The 6,152-nt window shown below is 39.1% G+C and overlaps 1 pseudogene; it reads left to right on the top strand.

Annotated features, from left to right (window-relative positions):
• Nucleotides 1-3,265: 3,265 nt before the first annotated feature.
• On the top strand, nucleotides 3,266-4,036 carry LOC114609430 (annotated as a pseudogene).
• Nucleotides 4,037-6,152: the final 2,116 nt, after the last annotated feature.

Below are 6,152 nucleotides of genomic sequence, written 5' to 3'. Positions count from 1 at the left end.
CATTGTTCACATCTGGAAAACACTTTTCCTATCCCATCTTGTTAGAGTTTTCCCCAAAATTTCTCCTGAGTTTGCTACAAAACAATGTCAAATATCACATATAGAAATAAAGATTCCTTAGTTCTTCCAAATCCTTTTTACTTCTTAAAGAGTAGAACCTGGGTAAACAGTTCACTGTCATGAACTGTGTGCTGAGCACATGTTCCCTTCTAGTTACTGCTGTATGTTTCGCACTATCAAACAGTAAACTTTTAGAAGGAGATGACTGTTTTCTCTGTGTCTATGATCTCTCAAAGTGTAACACGTTGCCAACAATTCCATCAAAGTAATTAATAAAACAGAAATTTTAAAAATATAATACAAAGAATCAATTAAACTAAAAGTTGGTTCTTTGAAAAGATAAGATTAACAGAAATTTACTAAAATTAACAAAAGAAAGAAAAAAAGACCCAAATTAGTAAAATTAGTGATGAAAACAAGAGATTTCAATGGATGCCAAGAAAATTTAGATAATCACAAGAAAATCTGCTGAGACATTGTGTTTCCTAAAAGTGATAGAGATGCTTCACCCATGTTACCTCAACAATATCGCTGCCTAATCAAGACCTGTAGATACTGATAGGCATGTTAAAATGAAAGAGGGAAATCTGCCAATTCCCCACCTATGGACAAAGAACTACATGCAATGCAGAGAGCAGAAAAAGTAATCCTCCCTAGGGAGGAATGTCCTAATTGGTTATCCAATACCACATGGTCAGTTCTGCAATCATATACATACACGTAACATTAAACGGATTGAAAAAGAGAATAATGATATGTCTAGCTACGTGCAATTGTAGGTGTAACACTTTCAGTCTTCTTTGGTAGAAAATTAGTTTGAGGGGTTGGAGAGATGGCTCGGATGTTAAGAGCATGTACTGCTCTTGCAGAGGATCCAAGTTCAGTTGCCAGAACCCTTATCAGGAGGTTCACAACCACCTGTGACTTGAGCTCCTAGAGATCTGACAACCTCGAACTCTGCAGGCATCTGCACTCACCTGCACATGCTTGTACACCAGTAGATATACGCATAACTAAAATAATAATAACTCTTTTTTAAAAGAATAAGTTTCAAAGCTTCCATGGCTGCAAATGGAAACATACCTTGCACTCCATGCAGCTTCTGAAACAGCTCAGCACATCCCTGAAGCCTCCCTGCTCTCTGAGTCACAAGTACATGAAAGGGAATCTTTTATCTCAGAGCCTTAAAAAAAATCCTCCACTTGGAAGAAAAAGGCAGTTGTCTCCTGAGGATGAAAGAGAAATTGTAGTGCTGTGGATATGTCTGCATGCAGGTGCGGGCTCTGCAGGTGTCATCTGGGGACAGGCGCAAATCTCTCTCAATCTATAGCTAGATTTAAACTTTCCTTTCTCCAGCATCTAAGGAAGACTTCAGAAACCTAACCCCTGCAACTCTGGTCCTGCAATGTGCCTTTCTGCTTCTGACATAAGTTCTCATTAAGGATATATAATAGTAAAGGCCCAGTTTGCAGTGGGGGAAGATAGATAAATAACTCTAAGCAGAAGTGCTGGCTTCAAAGCTCATGAAGTAACTATTTATAGCATAAAATAGGCCACTGTCCATCCTAAGCCTCGGCTGAGCATGCAGCTTTGAAGAATCTCTCATTTCTCATGATGTAAGCAGGATGTGAATATCTGTCTGAAATACTGCCTGATGCACAGTGGGCATACAGTGACTATTGGAAGAATGGTGGATCCTGCTTTAATAGCTGAGTTCACAGAAGAAACTTGTTCTCTAAATAAGGGCCTAGTGCTGTTAGCTTTGGTTGGCATGCCTCATCATAGGTGTCTTAGTTTTATTTCCTGTTGCTGAGATAAAATAGCCTCACAAAAGCAACTGAGCATAGAAAGTATTTATTTTAGGTCACAATTGGAGGTCATAGTCCAGCACAGACAGATAGATAGATAGATAGATAGATAGATAGATAGATAGATAGATGATAGATAGATAGATAGATAGATGATAAAATCAGAGATAAATAAATTATGTATGCATGCTTGTGTTCAGCGTGATTTCTTCATTCAAATACATCTTTTGTTTAGGGAATGGAGCCACCTCGAGTGGACAGGTGTTCCCCTTTAGTCAATGTAATCAAGATAATTTCACAGACATGCCGAAAAGGCAATCATATTCAACAATCTCCCATTAAACTTCCTTTCCAGGTGATTCTAGATTGTGTCAAATTAACAAGTAAAACTAGCCATCATACTAGAGTTGCACTAAACTTGTAAACACAGTCTATATACTTAGCAGCACTCAAAGGAGCTGTACAGAATGCCTTCATGCCCCAATGAATGACTTCTAAAATAATAATACTGATAATAAGTCTCCATTATGCATGATGCTCTTTTCAGTTTGCAGAACATTTTCGATCCCATTATCACATCAACTCCACTTAACAGACACCATTATCTTCTGGCTGAAGAATGGAATGACTCGTCTACAGTGTCATGGCCAGTAGGAAGCACAACAAGATCTCAAAATTAACTCTACCAGGAAAAACTTCTCCAGACAATACATATTTTTACAAATGGCATCTACCTTTAAAAAAATTATTTTTTAAAATAAATTTAGTAATTTGGGTTACCAATTCTCCAATGGAGTTCTTTTTAAAGAAACAAGAGTCCAGACAAAACTATTTAGGCTTTTGATTAGACAAATATCAATTAAAATTTTACTTACAAAATACAACTTCTAAATAGGTTGTTAAACTTGTTCTTTAACAAGTGTTATATTATTCTAAAAGTCACACAATTTTTAAACAACACATTTGATCATGTTAATTCTTCGTTCAGGTATTCATAAAGCTCTTAATTCATCAGTTTTCATTCTTATAGAGGGAAAGATACAGAGAGTGTATGTGCCATTAAAAATCCCAGGCAGGAGATGGCCGAGAAGACATGCAGCAAGGAATGACAGCATCAGGTCAACATGTTAGGCATCATTCACAGGCTGAGATAATAACTTGTAGGTTAAAATAAACACCAGCCTCCAGGTGAGAGCTTCAGAGAAAGTATCATTGCACGTATGCTGGACATAAACATTGGATAAATTGGAATTGTTAAGGCAAAAAGATAAATCAAGGAATGAGAATTATGAAAGCTACAACAGAGTTGGATGGCCTCATAGACAAGAGAAAGAAATTGATTGGGAAAGTATAGAAGGAGTCAATGCTATAGAAAGTCACAAACAAGACTAGAGTGCTGGCAACTGGGGAAGCATGGCCAAGCCTTGTGGGGTTCGCTTGAGTGGAGAAGCTCGTAAACAGGTGGATGTCTTCAGACAAAACCTTTTCCAGGAGGCTGATGACTTCCTCTGCACTTTCTTGCCACGGAAAATCATATCCCTGAGTCAGCTCTTGCAAGAGGATTCCCTCAATGTGGCTGACCTCTCCTCCCTCCGGGCTCCTCTGGACATCCCTATCCCAGATCCCCCTCCCAAGGATGATGAGATGGAAACAGACAAGCAGGAGAAGAAAGAAGTCCCTAAATGTGGCTTCCTCCCTGGGAATGAGAAGCTTCTGGCCCTGCTTGCTTTGGTTAAGCCAGAAGTCTGGACTCTCAAAGAGAAGTGCATTCTGGTGATCACATGGATCCAGCACCTGATCCCCAAGATTGAGGATGGAAATGATTTTGGGGTGGCAATTCAGGAGAAGGTGCTGGAGAGAGTGAATGCTGTCAAGATCAAAGTAGAAGCTTTCCAGACAACCATTTCCAAGTACTTCTCAGAACGTGGGGATGCTGTAGCCAAGGCCTCCAAGGACACACATGTAATGGATTACCGGGCCTTGGTGCATGAGCGAGATTAAGCAGCCTATGGGGCGCTTAGGGCCATAGTGCTGGACCTGAGGGCCTTCTATGCTGAGCTTTACCACATCAGCAGCAGCAACCTAGAGAAAATTGTCAACCCAAAGGGTGAAGAAAAGCCGTCTATGTATTGAACTAAGGATTAGAAGGAAAATAAACAATTTATACTTTATGTATAAAAAAAAAAAAGAAAGTCACAAACAGGTGACAGAAAGTCTTGAATGCCAGGTTCATTTACTCAGGGAGAAGCTGTGGCCAAGGTCCCTTTTCTTCTTTGTGTGTCTGAAATTGCATTTGTAGTTCCTTCTTAGTTAATAAAGAAAATCACTATCTTAATGAACAAATGCTAAAACATTATTTGGTTCTTTCTCACCAAATATAATAGACTTAAAATGTACAAAGTATTTAGAAATAGTATCACGTGCCTCTGAAGAATTTGAAATCAGCCTGAGCAACATAGTAAGACTGCTCTACTTTAAAAAAAAAAAGTAGAGAAAATCCTACTTAATCTGGGATTGCACTAGACTTCACATTTTGATGGGAATGGTGCAACTCTCAAGTGTGTCTAGGAATCACCAAGCAAAGAATCTCTGAAATGGCTGATGCAGAAGGCAGACTGAAAAGAACCCGAAGTTCAGGACAGGAAGTTAGAAGTTATGGTTTTATCTTTTTTTGTTCTTAGCCTTGATCAAGTAACTTCCCTTCTCCCTGATTTTTGCCCATTGTATATCACCAAAATTCTAAATACACAAAGGCTGAAAGTTGTCTGTAACCCATAAATGGACAGTCAATTCTGATCCAATTGTCCTTACCTTCTGGCTTTTAGTAGGTTTAGTATTAACCATAACAGGGACCTTAGAGATTATCAGTCCCAAATATCTTGTCTAAATAAGAAAACAGAACTAGAAAAGAAAAGTCACATTCTAACTGTCACCCTGAACATTAATATCGAAGTTGAAACTAGAGCCATGATTCCCAGTTTCCAGCCTAGTCATCACTCTGCTAGAACAAAAGGCTGTGCTATTGAGAGTCCTTCCAAACAAGGCAGTACAAGTGAGACTGAGAGGCCTATCTAAATATCTGATGTGCTGATTCACAATAACATAAGGGAAGTTCAATGAGGGTGGTCATTGAGAGATAATGGTATGTCCAACTTCCCACAAGAAGAGATGGGAAAGAAAGAAAAAGAAAAGTCAGCTACCTGCAAGAGGTCAACTTACTGGCCTGTGGAATTCCTAAAATGGTTGGCCTCAGTTCCTGATTTGAATAACAGAGGTTCTGCTCCTCAGAACACTGCACAGCACAGACCTAGACATGTCTTATGAAGAACTCCATGGCTCTGTGTGAGTAAAGTCAGGCAAAAGTAGAATGACCATTCTGCACAACTCAGCCACTCTCGTCTACACACATTCTGATGGCCTCAACATCAGTTCATTTGCCTGTGGACAAGCCTGTGGGACATTTTTCTCATAAATGATTGATGTCAGGAGCCTCACCCTTGATGATCAGTGCCATCCCTGACCTGGTCGTCCTGGGACAAGCAAGCCAGGAGGAGCAAGCCAGTAAGCAATGTTCCTCTATGGCCTCTGCTTCAAATACTGCCTTAAGTTCTTGCATTGACTTCTCTCAAGTGATGGAGCGTAACCTAAGAATAATAATCTGAAATAAATCCTTTCCTCTCCAACTTGATTTTGGTCATGGTATTTTATCAAAGCAATAGAAACCCTAACAATACAGAGAAGCTTGAAGGAATGATCATGACTATAAACATCCAGCTTTTGAGACTGGCTACATTTGTGTGCTTTATACATGGCTATATGTTTGTTACATATTAATTATGTTTGGAGTACATAACGCAATACCTTTACACTTAACTATCATGTATGGAGTGTGACACTAAGCATGTCAATACCTCTTTCTGGAGTAGACTGGTAGACTTTCATAAAAGTAGAATTATGGGCTATATAACTTCTTGTAATGGCATTCTGAGGTGCTAAGAATTGACCGCACCCACTTTGTATTTCTCAGTAATGCTTTTTGGCAAAGTCAGAAAACAATTCAGAAATCATTATGCCATCCCTTCCCTAAATCCTACCCCCTACGCAATATTTATAGCTTTCACACTTACCTCTGGAGTGATAGCAAAATCGATGGAACTGTTTGTATTCCTCCGATGGAAAAGTTTCACATAAGCATCCCTGCAGTTATATTGTGGTTAGAACTGGTCTATGAATTGTTGATGGCTGCTGCTTCTGAAATGGTCTGAGGTAGATACAAAATTCACA

This window comes from Grammomys surdaster, unplaced genomic scaffold (genome assembly GCF_004785775.1).
Source record: "Grammomys surdaster isolate TR1022 unplaced genomic scaffold, NIH_TR_1.0 125956, whole genome shotgun sequence".
Lineage (NCBI taxonomy): Eukaryota > Metazoa > Chordata > Mammalia > Rodentia > Muridae > Grammomys > Grammomys surdaster.
This window is presented reverse-complemented; position numbering and strand designations above follow the sequence as displayed.